Here is a 20,527-nt window from a genome sequence, read left to right as displayed (position 1 = left end):
CTCGAAGGACATTATACGCTCACATGATTAAATATGGCTGTGACATTTTTTGATTTCTTTTAATACCACAGCAATGTGATATTATCCAGTCATAATACTGGACGTAAAATAGTGTCATCTACTCAATTTCTCCATTTAACCTCTATCGTATCTCACCTGAGCAAACTTCTCCAGACCAAACAGACCTAGCCGCTTTAGTCTTTCCTAATAGGGGAGTCCACATTATCATTTTCAATTACCTTCTAAGTGCCTTTTCTAATTCCGATATACTGTATCTATTTTTGCACACCAAAATGCATACAGTATTGAAGGCATGGCTACACCATGGAGGAATAACATTATAACATTCTCATCTTTGTTTTCCATTCCATAAGAACTGTCATACTGGGTCAGACCAATGGTCCATCTACCCTGTTTCCCCGAAAATAAGCCCTAGCATGATTTTTAAAGATGCTCCTAATATAAGCCCTATCCCAAAAATTATCGCTAGTTAAGATCAACCCCCGAATGTCCCAGAATCTATCCCTGACACTAGTGTTGCCTGATTCACTGAAAAAAATCTGACTCATCAATTCAGTGACACTCCCCCCCTCCCCCACCCCGATGAGACCTGACATACCTCTGCTCCGAAGCCTCCTAAAGCAGCAGCAGTGCCAGCACTCTGAACGGGCTGCTTCGTGGTCTTCCACGCTGAGGGTTTTCCTCTACCACGTCACAGTGGGAGGGGTTCTACAGCACAGGGGGTTGGGAGGGAGGGATAGAAAGATGCTGCAGAGGGGATGCTGTTTTTGGAGTCCTTGGAAAGGAGGTACTGTATATCAGTCTCATGGTGGAAGGGTCGGTGGCCAGTCCTGGTTACAGTACCTGGCAGAAACCCAAATAGTAGCAATATTCCATGCTACCGATCCATGGGAAGCATCTAGCTTCAGCATGTCAGAAACTTTTGCCATGCCTGCTGCTGAGCTGCCGAGATCCAATTGCATTAATGTCACATGCCAGCAAAATATTACTGAAAATAATACAATGAAGGCTACAATCATACATTGAGCAAGAACCATCCGAAGTTCAGGCTGGTTTCTGAAAAGGTTGAGGAACAAGAAACATTATTGCCAATGTTAGATGAATATTGGAAAAGAGCAAAGAATACCAAAAGCCCCTATACTTTTGCTTCATTGACTACAACAAAGCTTTTTACTGTGTGGATCACAATAAACTATGGAGAACTCTAATGAAAATGAGAATACCCAAACACATAACTCAGTTGATAGAGTTTGAGTGAGAACTAAATATGGCAACACTGATTGGTTTCCAATAAAACGTGACATCAGACAAGGATGCATCTTGTCACCTTACCTGTTCAACCTTTACTGTGAAGCCATCATCAGGAAAGCACATTTGGAATATAAGAATTGCCGCTGCTGGGTCAGACCAGTGGTCCATCGTGCCCAGCAGTCCATTCACGCGGCGGCCCTTAGGTCAAAGACCAGTGCCCTATTAGAGTCTAGCCACAGAGGTTTTTTTTGTTTTTGTTTAATGCCATAATCAAACATTTTGAACATATCCAGGGCACAAGTTAGACATTTGGGGCTAGACCTGCTTTAATAACAAGTGCCAAAAAGTGCCCACATTGATCAGATGACCACTGGAGGTAAGTAAGCATAACCCTCTCCCCCCACAATATCCCTCCCCCCAAGCAGTCACTGACTTACCACTCCACAAAGATGTGCATGAAATAGTCCATACCTGCCTGTGCTTCAGATGTTATGGCTAGTCCTAGTAGAGCAACAAGCGGGTTCCTGGAGTAGTCTGGCAGGCAGTGCAGTCAAGTTTCAAGTTTATTTTAGCTTGATATACCGCTTTAATTACCAAAGCGGGGTACAGTGATAGAGATGGGGACTCAGGCCCATACCCTACTCTAACCATACACTTATGGTGGAACCAGTAAGCCTTCCAAACTCCACCTATATCCCACATGTGAGGTGTCATCTGCAACATAAGGGATATTAGTGTGGTGTACAGTTGGGCCCAGTAGGTTTTGGAGGCTTGTTCTCCTTTTTCAAACTTGTGATATGCACTGGCTAAAGAACTTCACTTTGGGCAGTAGTTTTTATTTATTTTTATATTTCGTCCTCCCCAAAAAGCTCAGAATAGGTTACAGTTCAATAGTCATAGCATTACAGTGCATCATCACATAAGATACCTCTCCATGCATCGTTCTAAGAGTAATCTTATTTTACATGGTGATATGACTCTTTAACAGATACCATTTTATGTGGGTGTTTCTCAGTTCTTGTATAAAATAAGTTTGAATGTTTGTTCTTAAATGTGTAAAAGTGCATTCTGTGGACTCAATTTCTCAGCGTGCATAGCTATTCCCAGAGGATGTGATACTAGTATACTAGTGCCCAACTTCTTCTTCAGTTTGGCAGAAAACAGTATCCATTTTGTGAGACCACATGGTTGCATGAAAACTTGGGTCTAACATTGTCCTCCCACTGGATTTTCACCCTTTATTTTGATAGCCTAATACAGCTTAGGTTCCGTATCAAAGTCTGGAGCACAGTGTTATTAAGGTGTGTGGATACTCTCCCAGCTTCCCCTTGGATAGGATGTGCCGGTTGAGTGAGAAGATTCTGTAAACAAAGTTGGACTGTCTTGAAATCATCAAACTGATCATTTATTCTTTAATAAATGGACATGCTCTCTACTGCAATGGTGAAGCAGGGTTCTTGGTGCCCCTAAGCTTTTGCAGTCTGAGTCAAAGCCTCACTGACTTGCCCCTTACATCAGTATTTCAAAAAGTGTCCTTTTACCAGTTTTCAATACGGCATGCAAACTTGGCATGCCTGAACACATATTAGAAATATAGCTTTATAATTTTCACTTGTGTTTTTTTCTAGTCGGTTCAGCCAGCTGGTGATTTAAGCATTCAGATTTGATAGTTTGATAGGCACTTTTGTGATTTAGGCACCAGGCTTGGGAGTCTGACCATTAGCTCTGCTCAGCTGAGACCTGCCCTTCAAGCTGTCTTAGTTGGCTCTGCCAGATTGCTTAAAAGGTCAAGCTGGCACTTATGTTTTTGAGCTTTAATGCTGTCAAGAAGCCCTGATCATCAAAAAAGGGAAAAAATGTTTGTGTAAGAGATGAATGTGAATTCTCTGTGCTAGTCTGAAATGCCACAGAGACATAACATAGGCACTCACACATCCACCTCTCATTCCATTAATAAGCAAACCTACTATTTTAATGTCAAAACCAATTGCAGCTTTATTAATTATACTACTTCAAACATCTTGCATATGTACGAGGGCGAATCAAAAATTAAAGACAATTGTTAAATTATGAGATAACTGGAACAGAGCTAGCAAAATGCAACATATGTACTCGTACATTGTCTGTTGGGTAGATCATCCGTGCGCAGTGCAGCACTCAGCATTTAGTCATATGGCAGTCAAGAGGTCAGAAACCTGGACACTCCATTGCAAGATTGCACCATCAAAGAACAACGTGCAGTAGTGCACTTTTATTGGGTAGAGGAAGTGAAACCTGTGGGAGAAAATAAAGGCGAAAGAGTTGGCATTCGTGAAATATAAAAAAACCCAAGAAGAGGAGAGCAGAAAGGACTACAGGATGAAACTGAAAGAAGCCAAGAGAGAGATACGTCTGGCGAAAGCACAGGCGGAAGAACAAATGGCTAAAAATGTAAAAAAGGGAGACAAAAATTTTTTCAGATATATTAGTGAAAGGAGGAAGATGAAAAATGGAATTGCTAAACTAAAAGATGCTGGGAACCGATATGTGGAGAGTGATGAGGAAAAAGCAAATGTGCTAAACAAATACTTCTGTTCTGTGTTCACAGAAGAAAATCCTGGAGAAGGATCGAGATTGTCTGGCAAAGATACATAAGAAAATGGAGTAGATTCTGCGCCGTTCACGGAGGAGAGTGTTTATGAGCAATTTGAAAAACTGAAGGTGGACAAAGCGATGGGACCAGACGGGATCCATCCCAGGATACTAAGGGAGCTCAGAGAGGTTCTGGCGAGTCCTATTAAAGACTTGTTCAACAAATCTCTGGAGACGGGAGTGGTTCCTGGGGATTGAAGGAGAGCGGATGTGGTTCCTATTCACAAAAGTGGTCACAGGGACGCCGGTGAGTCTCACTTCAGTTGTTGGAAAAATAATTGAAGTGTTGCTGAAAGAAAGGATAGTGTACTTCCTTGAATCTAATGGGTTACAGGATCCGAGGCAACATGGCTTTACAAAAGGTAAATCATGCCAAACGAACCTGATTGAATTTTTTGATTGGGTGACCAGAGAGCTGGATCGAGGACATATGCTAGATGTAATTTACTTAGATTTCAACAAAGCCTTTGATACAGTTCCTCATAGGAGGCTGTTGAACAAACTTGAAGGGCTGAAGTTAGGACCCAAAGTGGTGAACTGGGTTAGAAACTGGCTGTCGGACAGATGCCAGAGGGTGGTGGTTAATGGAAGTCGCTCAGACATACTGAGGGCCTCAAAATAGTACCTGGCGGGCCGCATGTGGCCCTCGGGCTGCGTGTTTGAGACCACTGATCTAAGGAGTTAGTCTTTAAGTCAGAGAGATTTAACTTTAAATTTGAGGTAATTAAGTCTGATGATAGGTTATTAAAATCTCTAGTACCCATTTACTAGATGCATTAACTTCACTGAAATGAAAAATGTGGAATACTGTAACTTGTAAGTTTCATGGCTCCATGTTATTCCCCTCATGGATGGGCTGAGAACTTTTCAGCACCCCCTCATATACTGATACTTTCATGTATTTAAGTGCTATATAGATAGATATAACACACATTAATAATTGTAGAGATTTATTTCTGATTCTTCTCTCTAGGCAGCTTTCAAAGAGAAAATAAGTATACATTGCCTTTGGGGATTGATGCAAAGTCCTGGTGAAAAATACCTGTGGACTTGCAACAACTCTCAGCATTTGGAAATTGCTCCCATGGTGCCTCCCGGTTTCTTTATCCCTCTTTCACACTCTCCTTTTCATCTTTCCTTCATCTGGATGTGCCTGCACAACCCACACCTGTTTGGCAGCTGGCTCCAGTCAAAACACAATTACTGGATCCCTGTTTAATGTGTTACGTCTTCCTTCGGCATACTGCCAGATAACAAAATCAGAATTAATGAAGAAAATTTAATCCACTCATCACATACACTTTGCTCTTTTAAATTAGCATCATGAATCAGCTTTCTATACCACACATTTCTGCGGTAAGCTCTGAGTCTGACATATTAAGTTCTTTGTAAGGCTACAGCTATAGACACACACATGGGAAAGAACCCTTGCGTACAGCAGAACCCCAAAAGATGCTCCCTTCCCGCTGGATTCCTCCTACCATACGCCGACAGGTTGAAAATGCTGGGGCTGTTCTCCCTGGAGAAGAGGAGACTTCCAGGAGACATGATAGAAACCTTCAAGATCCTGAAGGGCATAGAGAAAGTGGATAAGGACAGATTCTTCGAACTGCGAGGAACCACGAGCACCAGGGGTCACTCGAGAAATTGAAAGGGGACAGGTTTAGAACCAATGCTAGGAAGTTCTTTTTTACCCAGAGGGTGGTGGACGCATGGAATGCTCTTCCGGAGGTTGTAGTGGGCGAGAGCACAGTAAAAGGGTTTAAGGAAGGTTTGGATAGGTACCTAAAGGATAAAGGGATTGAGGGGTACAGATAGCAGCAGAGGTAGGTTATAGAAGTAGAGGTAGATTATAAAGGTCAAGAATTCACTTCACAGGTCAAGGACCTGGTGGGCCGCGGCGGGAGTGGGCCGCTGGGCGAGATGGACCTCCAGTCTGACCCAGTGGAGGCAACTTCTTATGTTCTTATGTTCATACACAGCTATCAAGGGTCCGATTTTAGAACAGAGAGTCTGTGAGAAGTCCAAAAGGTACCTATTTTAAGATTAAAGCCCCTATAGCACATGAATGTTGACACATTTCTAAACCTGCTCTGAAGGTGTAAATCAGTGGTTCCCAACCCTGTCTTGGAAGACCATCAACCAGTCAGGTTTTCAGGATAGACCTAATGAATATGTATGAGAGAGATCTGCATCTAATGGAGGTGACAGGCATGCAAATCTGCACCATGCATATTCTTTAGGGGCTATCCTGAAAACCTGACTGGCTGGTGGTCCTCCAGGACAGAGTTGGGAACCACTGGTATAAATGCATGAATGTACAAGGGATCTTCAAAAATTTCCACACTTTTTCTTTTTAACATTTATTAAATCTCAAAAACAAATTACATCACTACCTGCAAGGTGAGCCGACTTGCATGGAGAACCTGAATGCCACCATTGCGTAGACTGTTGTTTTATCTCAGGATGATGGTGGAATTCTAAAAAAAGGAAGGAGGCACCTACTTTCTTTTATAGAATAGGCTGTGATTGCGCACCTCTTTATAGAATTGCTCTCTAAATGCCAGTTGCTGTGAAGCATAACATTCATAGTTTTTGAAAATGCAAACCTGGATATGGCATTGCAATTCTGTGTCCTAACCTCGTCTAAAGCAATACTATCTTGTCTACAACTAGCTCAGAATGCAATTGGAATACCTTCAGCCCTGCTATATGAAACCACATTGGTTGCCGATAACCGCCAAGGATCAAGTTTAAATTGGGCATCACTGCCTTTAAGATCCTGAGGGGAAATGCTCCCCTGCCTACCCAACAGAGTTGGCCATCCTACTCCAGGGTGCCTCCAACAGATACCCCACCTCGCTGTGTGTTTTAGTTTTTTTTTAACAGTGTATTGTAATTCTTCTGCACTCGATAAATAATCAATGGTCTATGGCATAAGAGCCGCCTTTGATGTAAAAGAAACTTCTTTCTGTGGCTGGCCATTAGCCAAAGAACAAATTGCTTTTGTTCTTCATCTTTTGTCAAAATATCGTTGTATTATTTAATGAGGCTTATCCCTCATTCTTCTGCATCATTAACAGTCAGTTTGGATGCCCAGTTCCAAAGTTCCTTGAAAACTGGATCGTTAGTCCACTCTGTGGGGTGTTTCTTCAGGAATATTTTAACTTTTGTTGATCCTCCTTTAAATCAAGAGATCAAAAATGTTACAAGACTTTCAAAGATCACATGTTCTGTTTTATCTGTTCGCATGAGATGTCATGGAATGTCTGGCAACGGTGGATGCTGTACATTTTGCACCATTCATAGCTTTGTTCCTGGTGCGATTCTGTCATCAAAAAAGGCAAGTGTTGGGTGCTCGGACAGAAGCCATTGATGTCTGGAAATGGCTTCGAGAGCCTTGTTTGCAACAGTTTTGTTTGTGTAGGTTCTTCAGCTTCCTAATGCAAGAGTCTATGCGTTGAGTCGGTATTCCGGCTCGATCTCATACCACCATCGCTGACTCGCACGCCAACTTATAGCTTTCCAGTAAAGGTTTTCCTTCGTCATAGTGATGAAAATTGACCAAAGAACATCAAGTCCAGTCTAGTTGACAGCTGATAGACTGATTTCCCAAGGAGCTAATTTTTGGGTGCAGATTGAAAACTAGACGATGGCAGACATACTAATTATGCACAATCACCTACATACACAACACACAAGCAAACAGTGCATGCTGGGGTGACCTCTAAATATTGTCTAATCAAGCTGAAATTTGACACATGAGTAAGACATACCAGGTGGACAAAAATAAGCCTTGTGGAGATGAGATTTTATATGGTTGATTTTTTTTTTTGCATACTACTGTGGTCTACCCTAGTTCAGCAGCCTGAGAATCTGGAGAACTGGATTTCATTCCCACAACAGCAATTTGTGACTTTGGGCAAGCCACGTAACCCTCCATTGCCCAGGTGCAAGATAAGTAATGTAGATAATATGTAAGCTACTTTGATTGCATAGAAAGGCAGTATATCACGTACCATTCCTGTGCCTTTACAAATGAAATGTCAGCTTGATAAAATATTGATTTTAAGTTCCTTTCTTTCATAACAAAACAGATGTGGACTCTGCACCCACATTATGTAGCAGATTTGAAAATAAAATCGCTGTGCTATTTTCCATTCTCCTCCCAGAATGTTCCCCTTCATTGCAGCCGCAATGCCCACATACGTTTTTTTAAACCACATTAATGCAAGGAATTGTTTTAAACTGGGTAAAGGGTCTCGGATTTGATATCCCGCCTTTCCGTGGTACGACCAAAGTGGTTTGCAGTATTACATATACGCAGGTACGTTTTTCTGTTTGTAGTGGGCTCACGATCTGTTTCTGTACCTGGGGCAGTGGAGGATTAAATGACTTGGCCAGGGTCACTAGGCGCTGTAGTGGAAACTGAACCCAGTTCTCTAGATTCTCAGCTCCCTGCACTAATCACTAGGCTACTCCTCCATGGGAAAGTGTCGACTTACATGGTTAGGTGCCCTTGGAAAAGAGCCCATGCTCTAACTTCTGCTTTTTCTAAGGGCTCCTATTACTAAGCTGCGATAGCGGTTTTAGCGCATGTGCGCTAGATGCTAACACCAGCATTGAGATGGCGTTAGTTCTAGCTGCGTAGCGCAGGTTTAGAGCATGCGGCAATTCTGCACGCACTAAAAACTCTATCGTAGCTTAGTAAAAGGAGCCCCAAGCCTGGAAGGCAAAAATGGTAGATAATTTTCCCCTTGATTTCAAAGGTGGTTGGCTGAATTTGATTTGGACGTTCAATGCTGAGCATAATCTGGGCACTATCATTGAACATCCGTCTGGATCATAAGCAGCCACTGGAACATCCAAATGCTACTGATATTTATTTATTTAAAAATTTATATACCGCACATAACTATGCAGTTTCCATATCGCATACATAAAATCTTGTTTCCCTGCAATTACCACATATAACATAGACATGTCTAAACAACATCGTAATCGTCCTATAACCAGGCAAGTGACCAAATAATGTTCAGACAGCCTTTTTGCTATCCTAACTTTAAATTTACCTGGCTAGCGTATTGAATATGTCCACCAGACAGGTAAATCCTGGCATTACCTTTTCCCTGGCACTAGTGGCATGAGGTTCACAGTGGATGGCAGCGGCACTGTGTGGTTAATTGTCCCTAAAAATCTAAGGATGGCCTTTTTACCACGATTAAATCCAGGAGGACCATCTCCTGCCTGATAAATATCTACCACTTTCTTTCTAGACAAAGCTATAATTCTGCACAGACAGAAAACACCAAGCTGAAATTTCATGGGGTCTGAATACTGCTTTTGAGTCCTACACCTCTTGAATCGCAGTAGGTGCCTGTTTAGAAAATCCCCGTTAATGAATACTTGCAGCTGAAAACTTGAGAGGTGACTAGTTATATGGCAACTGATGGCCTCCTTCAATGTCTGGAGATTGACTGTATTTGTTTTACTGGTTTTGCCTATTTGGAAAGAAGCAACAGAAATGATTCCGATCCCTAATAAGGTAAAGGGAGTGGAATATATTAAAAATGTATGTCAACGTTCATGCGCTGTAGGGACTGCGACCGGGAGCCTATTTTATAAAGACTTTATAACATAGTCTTAAAATAGTTGCCCCAATAGATGCCCTGATATAAAATCAGACCCTTAATATCTATCTATAGTAGGAGGAATCCAGTGAAGATGGGGGGGTGTCTTCTTGGGGTTCTGCTGCATGAGGAGGTTCTTCCCCATATGTATGAGGAGCCAACCAAACCAGTCTCTATCCCTGCTCCTAAGCTGTCAAGTTGCTGATGCTGTATTGGGAAATACTGGTAAGGTTATGATACCAGTAGCCCAGTGGTTCCCAAACCTGTCCTGGAGGACCCCCAGGCCAGTCAGGTTTTCAGGATAGCCGTAATGAATATGCATGGAGCAGATTTGCATGCCTGGCACCTCCATTATATGCAGATCGCTCTCATGCATATTCACTAGGGTTATCCTGAAAACCCGACTGGGGGTCCTCCAGGACAGGTTTGGGAACCACTGAAGTAGCCTATTCCATTTTGCTTCCTATGTGACTAGCCTTATGCCTGAGGTATACCTAGTTAGGATATATGTATTATACTATAAAGGATGATCTTCAAAAATATTTAAGACGCAAGAGCGACCATCGTAGAATAGTTGTTATATTCTACAAAAGTGAACTTGGAGTTAAATGGACCACATTTTTACAACCAAAGTGGAAGTCATACTTAAGGAATTAACTGTGATATGAGCAAAGTGCTACCAGCTCTATTAGGTGATAACCTTCAGTGGTGTAGTAAGGCAATATGGCACTCGGCAATCCTCACTCCCCCCACCCCTCAGCAATGGGGGTCTCTTAACTGCACTTCCTTCCCCTGGTACTTTTTAAAATCTTTCTGTTCTCACTGGCAGTGAACAATGACTTCTACCCATTGCATGTGCCAATTTGAGCCTTCCCTCTGATGTAACTTCCTGGTCCCATGAACAGAAACTCATGTTAAAGGGAGGGCTTAGGGCCAGTGTGAGCAGTGAGTAGGAGTCCCTGTTTGCTGCCAGCAAAATATAGCAGAATTAAAAATGTACCGGGGAGGGCAGTTAAGAGATCTCCCATCACCAGGGTGGTGGGGGAGGAGGGGAGCTGAGGAGAGATGCTGGAATTCTTCAGCTGGTGGGGTTTGGAGATCCTCAGTCACTTTGCTGCTATGCTGCTGCTAAGGCTCCCCCCAAAAGTTATTAGGCAATGCATGATATCAATAAACTGGTATAAAAATTATCTGTCAAGAAAAATATTTAAATGAATGAACACTAGTCTACAAATGTTTATGTAGATTAATACTCAGACTGGAAAAGCGTCACGAGTGGAGTGCCACAGGGTTTGGTGCCCTCTTCAACATATATATAAACAACCTGGAAATTGGTACGACATGCGAGATTATTAAATTTGCAGGCGATACAAAGTTATTCAGAGTAGTGAAGACACAGGATTGCGAAGACCTGCAACGTGACATAAACATGCTCGAGAAATGGGCTGCAACATGGCAAATGAGGTTTAACGTTGATAAGTGTAAGGTAATGCATGTCGGTAACAAAAATCTTATACACAAATACAGGATGTCGGGTACAGTACTTGGAGAGACCTTCCAGGAAAGAGACTTGGGAGTACTGGTCGACAAATCAATGAAGCCATCTGTGCAATGTGCAGCGGCAATGAAAAGGGCGAACAGAATGCTAGGAATGCTAAAGAAGGGGATCACGAACAGATCGGAGAAGGTTATCATGCTGCTGTACCAGGCCATGGTACGCCCTTACCTGGAATACTGCGTCCAGCACTGGTCGCTGTACATGAAGAATGACATAGTACTACTCGAAAGGGTCCAGAAAAGAGTGACTAAAATGTTTCAGGGGCTGAAGGAGTTGCCGTACAGATTAGATTAGGGGCTGAAGGAGTTACCGTGAGAGATTAGAGAAACTGGGCCTGTTCTCCCTTGAAAAGAGGAGACTGAGAGGGGACATGATCGAAACATTCAAGATAATGAAGGGAATAGACTTAGTAGATAAAGACAGGTTGTTCACCCTCTCCAAGGTAGAGTGAACGAGAGTGCACTCTCTAAAGTTAAAAGGGGATAGATTCCGTACAAACATAAGGAAGGTCTTCTTCACCCAGAGAGTGGTAGAAATCTGGAACGTTCTTCCGAAGGCTGTTATAGGGGAAAACACCCTCCAGGGATTCAAGACAAAGTTAGACAAGTTCCTGCTGAACCAGAACGTACGAAGGTAAGACTAGACTCAGGGCACTGATCTTTGACCAAGGGCTGCTGTGGGAGTGGACTGCTGGGCACGATGATCTGACCCAGCAGCGGCAATTCTTATGTTGTTATGTTCTTAATATTCAAAGGCAAACCAGTGCTGCTTCTGTGCTCAGAGACTTGTACGATTGAGACCTTTGGGTTATACCTGCCATAAGGTGTCTTTTTTTCTTAATCATTGCACTTGCACTTTTAGCACACAAAAATCCTTTTACTAAATTTATACTCTAATGTGTAAGTGGCAATTAGCTTAATCTTCAGGGTCCTGACGTCTGTTACAAACAGATCTGAAATTTCACAACACTCAAATGTGCACAAAGTCTCTAATCAAACAGCTTATTAGTACTATAGTTACCACCTTAAATATGTCCAATGTCTACCATCACCATGTTCCTCAGAATGCCACACTAAATCTGTTGAATTCCTAATTGCTTAATGTGGTAGCTGTCATCGTAGGAACCTGTATACGGTGAGGTTTTCACTTGGACCTTCATATATTGATTGTGTCAGTTTATGATAAAGTGCCAGTGCTTAATAATGAATAAATAGTCGTAACTTCAAAATAGACTTATTAGATTGCCACTTGACTTAGAACAGTTCTGTTTTAATCCCCACCGCTGTGTTTCATTCTTCTTCCTCAGGGTCAGGGATGGGGAAAACAGAACGGTTCAACACCTTAGCATGTAGCTAAATCCATAATGTTCTCGCCGGGACTGCAACCACATGGAACATGGTGATGGTAGACACTGGACATATTTAAGGTGGTAACTAAAGTACTAACAAACAGATCTGGACATACGTGTGGATGGTACCTTGTTGGTTATTCAAGTAATGGTTCAAAGATGCCGCTCTAACTCCTCCCATCATTTTATGTATTAAATATGGGAGGAGTCGGACGAGCACTTATACTGGTCTTTGACATGGGGTAAGTGCTTGTGCCTAAGGTTAGCTGCAAAACTGAACATAATGCTGATATTCCCTAATGGCAGTTCTGCATTGAACTGTTGTTATAGAATTGACACTGAGCACATCATCTCGACCTCTAAATCCCAGTGCCATTTACTGAATTTTCCTCTATAAGTGTACTTTCATGTCAAGTATTTGAAGCAATGAAATTGAAAAAGAAAACAATAATCTGAACAAATGGTAGCTTTTAATTTTGTTTGGGATACACCGGCCCATGACTGAAAAAGGCATTTAATACAAACAGATGCATCTCCAGAGGGCACCATTTCTGTAACATGTTCTAGTTTCTCTGATGCTTCGTTCCTTGGAAATTGTTCTGTGCATACCAAGCAAATATTTTGATTGCTTACATTTAAGTCTACTTATATGTTAATTTTTGTGCTTATTTGCAATTATTTGGTTTTGCACGACTCCCCAAGTAACGTTCCAATTAGTTATTCAGGGTGGATTTAACAAGGAGCAGGAATTTCTGTTCTGTGCTGAGAAATTGTTGTGATGGTGTGTTTGCAACTTGCAGTCAGGTTGAACCTCTCCTACGATTAAATTCGAGGTGAGAAGAATGTTGCAGATGTAAATGAGTAAATGTTTCAACCAAACAAAAAAACAAACAAACAAACCCAGACCTTTTTTGAAAAGCTAAAAGTGAATGTTGTAAAGAACAAAATAGAAAAGCAAATAAGGTAGAAGCTGTTAAGTTGACAATGTAACACAGCTGACCTGCCATTTTCTGTTTTCTGCTTGCTGTCTGCTACCCCCTGAATACAGTCCAATAGGACTACAGTGTACTTTGTGTAGGAATGTTACACAGGAAACACACACACACAGTCTTAGAGTCGAGAAGGAAGCGCTCCAAATGAATGGTCTCTCCCCCTTTTATTGAGAATCATAGCTCCATTAATTACTTAGTTAATGCTCTACAAGGTTATAATTTCATAATGCATTTACAATGAGGATTAGACCAAGGCAATTCATTGTTTACATATTTCATGTGCTTCTCAAAGCTACTATCTCACGTGACATATGAATACATAATAACAGTTACAATAAAGTGATTCCCATGTTTCTGACCTCGTGGCTGCCACACGGCTAAAGGCCAAACGCTGCACTGTGCGTGAAAAAACTATCCAACAGGCAATGTACGAGTACAGAAGGACGTAAGAATTGCCGCTGCTGGGTCAGACCAGTGGTCCATCATGCCCAGCAGTCAGCTCATGCAGTGGCCCTATGGTCAAAGACCAGCACCCTAACCGAGACTAGCCCTACCTACGTACATTCCGGTTCAGCAGGAACTTGTCTAACTTTGTCTTGAATCCCTGGAGGGTGTTTTCCCCTATGACAGACACCGGAAGAGCGTTCCAGTTTTCTACCGCTCTCTGGGTGAAGAACTTCCTTATGTTTGTATGGAATCTATCCCCTTTCAACTTTAGAGAGTGCCCTCTCATTCTCCCTACTTTTGGAGGTGGGCGGAGCTAACTCTCGCTGCTGCCCCTGCTGGTCCCACTGATTCTTCCTCCTCTCCTGCTCTCCCCTCCTCCGGGTTTCTCCTGCTCTCTCCTCCATTCTCCTCCTGCTTCTCCCAGCTGTTTACAGAGCTGAACGGCCGAGCGCCATTGGCCCCTCCCCTTTTAAGGGGGAGCTTCAATGGATGACATCAGGGGGGTGAGCGGAGCTTCAATGGATGACGTCAGGGGGGTGAGCGGAGCTAACTCTTGCCGCTGCCCCTGCTGGTCCCACTGATTCTGTCTCCTCTCCTGATCTCCCCTCCGCTCTCCTCCTACTTTTCCTAGCTGTTTACAGAGCCGAACGGCCGAACGCCATTGGCCCCTCCCCTTTAAGGGGGAGCTTCAATGGATGATGTCAGGGGTGGGCGGAGCTAACTCTCACCGCTGCCCTGCTGGTCCCGCTGATTCTGCCTCCTCTCCTGCTTCTCCCAGCTGTTTACAAAGCCAAACGCATTTTGCTAACTCTGTTAACACGAGATGTAACAATTGCCTTTAATTTTTGATTCGCCCTTGTACTTGGCTTGCAAGAAACATAAAATATGATTTCTTTTTCAAGGCAAAATCTGTAACACTTTTGCTGTAGTTTTTCTTAGCTACTGAGCCTGAGGTTGCTGGTCAACCAATTGCTCTAGCCCTGTGTGTTAGAAAGGTTTGGCATAGCAGGAGGTAACATTTGAAGAGTATGAAAAGCGGAAAGCAACAACAAAAGGAAATAAATGAGTTCTACCTTTCTTATGGATGGATGGGGACAAAGTGTGCTTTAGAACATTTTTTCATGGGACTTATGGGGGTCTGTCTTTTTGTTTTCTTTAAGGCTATGTGGAACTGTGTGGGTTCAAATGTCAATTAAATTTGTTGCTACAGAGGATGACTCCTGCACTACAAAAATAAAATCGAGCCTTTGTAAATCACATCTCTCACTGCACAGCTGAAGGAGCTGACACTTGTAGGGGAAGGAAAAAAGAGGCCTGAATCGATGAGATATCAGCATCACTCAGGATGTCATGTCATCTTTAATTATTCTAAGCATATACCATGTATCCGGCATTTTCAGACTACCCTTCAGTTAGTCAGTCTTTCTCATTAGTTCTCTTGAGGAAGAACAGACCAGTCATTTAAAAGTTATCATTTGCTGTAGAGAATATTAGAATACATGTTGTAAATGTGCCTATTCATTATAATACTTTGAATTACGCAGATTTCTTCTGTCATTTCTTGTCATTGTCAAACAAAAATGGGCAGAGTTTTGTTTGCCAGTGACAGGTTTGGCAACAACAGGCCCCACCCCCACAATTCAAGGCCCTCCTTCTGGCCCATGCCTCCCCCACTCCTCATAGACTCCTTGGGACTACCTGAATCCCTTGTGATTCGTCAGGGTTCTTTGAGACAAGAGCAATGCCCATTTCATCCTGTTCAATGGCCTAGTTGGGTGAAAGGTCATGATTGCCATATTGGATGTGTTTGTTACCATTGGCAGTAGTGAATGGGCATTGCTTCTGCCACAACAGACCCCGTTTGGATCTGCCATGCCTACCAGGGATTCAGGTAGACCTTGGGGGAAGGGGGGCTATAGAAGAGAGGGAGGTTATAGAGATGGGAGGGCTGTCTGCTTCTGGTAAGAGGGGGGCATGGGAAGAAGGCCTGGTATAGATGGGGTACATGGGGGCGCAGGAAGGAAGCCTAGGACATTTTTTTATTTTGTTGTCATGGGAGGTGACACAAAGGGAGGGAGGGAACCCCCAAACAAATTGAACATTTCCCTAAACAACATGGGAAATACAAAACTAAATTTTCTGGCGTGCATTCCTGCTATGAATCCAAATTCTTAAATACCATATATACTCGAATATAAACTGACCCAAATATAAACTGAGGTAACCCAAATACCCCCAAAAAAGGAGGAAAAAAGGTTGACTCAAATATAAACTGGGGGGTTAATATTCAAATGCAGTGCCTTGCCTTGCTCTGCATCCAGCCCCCTCACTCACTCCTTCCCCTACCAGTCTCTGCACCAAGTCCCACTTCCTCCCCGCCAGGTTCTGTACACTGCTCCCCCTTCCCTCCCAATGACTTGCAGGCCTCCACCGGGCCTGCTGTGAGACCTGGTGGTCCAGCTGTGGCCGGGACAGGAGGGATCCCTCCCGCCTCCTGTCCCAGCCAATTCTAAGAATTCTGCACAGGCAAGAGCTGAAGGAAGGTCGCTCCTGCTGCGATTCACTGCTGGACCACTAGGGATACTAAAGGTACACGGGGGAGGCGAGAGGGAGGTAAAAATTCTTAGATTCATCTGGTCATCTGGGATCCCTCCTGTCCCGACCTGCAACTGGTTCGCAGGTGGGGGGGGGGGGGGTGCGGGTCAGTGCTGACCTGAATATAAACTGAGACCCCTCATTCTTTTGGCCCAAACATTTTGGTTTATATTCGAGTATACTGTATATGATAAGTGAAGCAGGTAAGGTAGGAATTATTATATGCTAACAGAACAGGTTTATGCTAAAATCAGCTTGACAGCACAAATGATCTGCTTAGCAGGAAATGTGGCCATGTATTAACTGTTAAGGATTGGATTGGATTTATTACATTTGATATACCGCTTGTACATGAATATTAAGCCGTTTACAGTATTGGTATATTGAGCAGAAAGTTACAATAAGAGAGAAAGCTAATAACCAAAGGATAAAATTTCTCAAGTTACAAAGTCATCAGATGATAGAAGAAAGGCAGTGAATTGAAAGAATACGAACAGAGAAAGTAAGAAAGGGTACAGGAAAAAAGCAAGTGGGAAACAGGAACACAATTTTAGTAGGAAATAAAGGCATGGCTGCTGACGAAAAGCGCTTTCCCGTGGACTATGGAGAGCAGTCATATAGAGCTCCGTAATGTTGATGGAACAATATTGACTTCAATTGTTTCTGGAAGGAGATGTAGAGTAGATCTTCATTGGGTGGGTTTATTTATTTATTTTATTTTAAAAATTTCTATACCGTTTAAAACTAAACGGTTTACATGATTTACATCCATAATATTATAAAAACATAATAAAAAAGACACACAAACAATCCTCAAATCATATCTACAAACTAAGGGCTCTTTTTATCAAGGTGCGCTACAGGGGTTAGCGCGTTGGACATTTCATCACACGCTAACCCCCGCGGCAAGCCAAAAAACTAATGCCTCGTCAATGGAGGCATTAGCGACTAGCGCGGCAGGCGGTTTAACGTGCAGTATTCCGCGCGTTAAACCCCTACCGCGCCTTGATAAAAGGATCCCTAAGTGTATTGTGTTACCTGCAATGCAGTTAATGCACAGTAAGGACATTGTCCCTGTATTAGCCATTGGGGCATTCCCAGCATCTTTCCTTATAGTTAACAGAGCAGATTTAGCAATTACTGCATACCATGTTTCCCCAAAAATAAACCCTAGCATGATTTTGGGGGTAGGTCTTAATATAAGCCCTACCCAAAAAATAAGCCCTAGTTAGACCGATCTCCCGAAACCCCTCCTGAATGTCACCAACACTCCCCTACTCCATCCCTGGATTTGCCGGCAGCAGCGCTTCCCCGCCTGCCCACCGCTGCGCAGCTGAACCCCATTGACCCTTCCACCCATCCCCCCTGCACAGCATCTTTCAATCTCTCCGTCCCACTGCGAGACCGACATACCTCCCTCCAAACAGCAGTATCGCAGCACTCTAAACAGGCTGCTTCGCAGTCTTCTCCCGCCAGGTCCTTCCCTCTACCACATCACTGATGACATCAGCGACACGGCACAGGGAAGGCCCCGGCGAGAGAAGGCCATGAAGCAGCCTGTTTAGAGTGCTGCTGATGCTGCTGTTTGGAGGGAGGTATGTTGGTCTCATGGCGGGAGGGTCGGCGGGGTTCTGCGTGGGAGAGATGGGAGGGAGGGATAGAAATATGCTGCTCAAGGGTTCTGCTGCATGGGGGATGAGAGGGAGGGATGGGTAGGTGCTGTGCAAGGGTTCTGCTGCAATGGGGAATGGGAGCGATTGAAAGATTCTGTAGAGGGAAGGCACAAGGGGATGGCTGAGAGGGAAGGAAAGATGCTGCACATGGGGAGAGAAAGGAAAGAGGAAGAACTGGGGTGGAGGAGAGGAAGAAAGAGATAATCATTGTACATGGAAAAAATAAGAAATCCCCTGAAAATAAGCCTTAGTGTGTTTTTTGGACCCAAAATTAATATAAGACACTGTCTTATTTTCAGGGAAACATGGTAGTACCTTTGGTAATTCCACACAGTAACTTCTGAACTTTCCCGCAGGTTAGTGCATGGGCTCCTAATTTGGATATAAACCAGTAATTGTAGAGGTTAAAAGGTTTTTCATCCTTTTGTCCCTCCATTCAGAAATGCATTTCTTCCAGTGAATATTGTACTTTGAACCCTGCTGCTATCCCTATCTCGCCTCTTCATTTCATGTTATGGGTAAACCTTTTGGACCTGATTTTCTTTTGGATGCCGATCTCGGCAGATGCCTAAAAGGTATTAGCTAATTGCATATCAATCACGCATCAGCATCCTAAAGAGAATCGTGTCTGCATTGCTGAACAGACAACCTTGCACCTACGGAGACTTGCAGGGATGCTTAAGCATGCTCAAGGCCACTTTGGGGCAAAACCCACACCTACACTCTGCCTTGGGTGTGCTTAAGAGTCCCTATGCCTCTCTGTAGACGCACGACACAAGCCTACAATGTAGGCATCCATTTTTTTTTTTTTTTTCCCAAAAGTGTGTCCCGATTGGCTGAGAGACAGTGGTAGGACATCCACCACCACCTACCATTGGGACATGCGCTTGCAGAATTAAGCCTTTTGTTCTCATAATTGTTTATTTAATATTTTTTCTGTTGCATCTATTTAGAAGTCCGTACATTAGGTGATCAATCCATTTCCGTGAAACTGGGTTTTACAGAAATGCGATATGTACAGCTTTCAACACCTGTAACAAAACAGAATGGACTTGTCCAGATCAGAATGATGTGCACTAAAAAAGTGTCCTCTAACTCATCTGATAACTGACGATCTTTATTTCCCCAATGTCCCAATGGTACATTCAAACGACTCTATGGCTCAATGACTCGACATGTACATGTTTCGGCCAACAGGCCTGCCTCAGGAGTCTTGAGAATCACGAATGATGATATACAAAAATTGCTACCACTCACATAGGTTTGACCAAAATTCCAATAGGAATATTTTGGCTTGCGAATTAAAACTGTGTGACAGCTAATGGAATTTTGGTCAAACCTATGTGAGTGGTAGCAATTTTTGTATATCATCATTCGTGATTCTCAAGACTCCTGAGGCAGGCCTGTTGGCCGAAACATGTACATGTCGAGTCATTGAGCCATAGAGTCGTTTGAATGTACCATTGTGACATTGGAGAAATAAAGATCTTTACGTTATCAGATGAGTTGGAGGACACTTTTTTAGTGCACATCATTCTGATCTGGACAATTCCATTCTGTTTTGTTGCATTAGTATCTGTGGTTTTGTTTTCCCCTTTTCTGTTCTTCCAGCTTTCAACACCTTCCATATTGCCAGTAGAGTGGAGTGCCCCCTTCAGTTTTTTCTTTTGCAAGCGAACCGTGCAGAGTTGTTTCTGAGTTGTTCTGCTTAGTTATTTTTATTTTCTGCTTTTGCTTTTTTTTTTTTTTGAAGCTTTGGTGCCCTGAAACCCCATATTTGAGGATTCTCTGCCTGGGAAAGGATGCCAGTTTCGTGGAGCCAGACTGCAGCTTGCAGGGCAAACCTTTGGGTGTACCTGAAGGGCCAGCCTGCTATGTGCTACTTCAGGGACTCTTACAAAAAAAAAAAAAAAAAAGAAGAAGAAGAAAAAGATAACTGCTCCAAATATCAGATACTCAAAAAGGTTAACAATGCTATACTTGTGCCTCAGTGAAGGAAAATATCTCAGAACACCACACCAAGGATCATTAGTTTCTCCATCGGTTTAATGTGGTGGAGGATATCTTTCATCGATCAAAAACCTTCACCATTTATTAACTGTATACAGTATATCTCCAGTCCTTAATTTTTATTTTACTTTGCTTATTCCAACTTTCTAATTATTTTTAAGAAAATGTTTAAATATTTAATATAAATTATTGACTTGAAATTTTTTTTTTTTAAAGACTATAGCACCTTTCCCAACTTTGGATCACAAAATGAATCCTGTATGCAATCCAACAGAACCAAATAATCAAAGTTGTCTTGGACATCAATCCAAATTACTCTTTGAACCCCATACTTATTTTTCATGCATAAAGTGCTCAGACCATGCCCTTGT

The 20,527-nt window shown here is 42.8% G+C and overlaps 1 protein-coding gene across 9 annotated transcripts in view; it reads left to right on the top strand.

The window, feature by feature from the left end:
- The window catches only part of PITPNM3 (PITPNM family member 3), a 407,952-nt gene that overhangs the window by 131,336 nt on the left and 256,089 nt on the right, over positions 1 to 20,527 (top strand). Inside the window, exon 1 of one of the 9 annotated variants that reach the window (XM_033921391.1) lies at positions 20,065 to 20,110. The exons of the other annotated variants lie outside the window; for them this stretch is intronic. The gene's annotated coding sequence lies outside the window, so the exon portion shown is untranslated. Of the gene's footprint in view, positions 1 to 20,064; positions 20,111 to 20,527 lie in introns of those variants that run through there. 9 annotated transcript variants of the gene reach the window in all.

The sequence above is a fragment of the Geotrypetes seraphini genome, chromosome 15, assembly GCF_902459505.1.
Source record: "Geotrypetes seraphini chromosome 15, aGeoSer1.1, whole genome shotgun sequence".
Classification (NCBI taxonomy): Eukaryota; Metazoa; Chordata; class Amphibia; order Gymnophiona; family Dermophiidae; genus Geotrypetes; species Geotrypetes seraphini.
The sequence above is the reverse complement of the archived record's forward strand: the minus strand, read 5'-3'. Positions and strand labels throughout refer to the sequence as shown.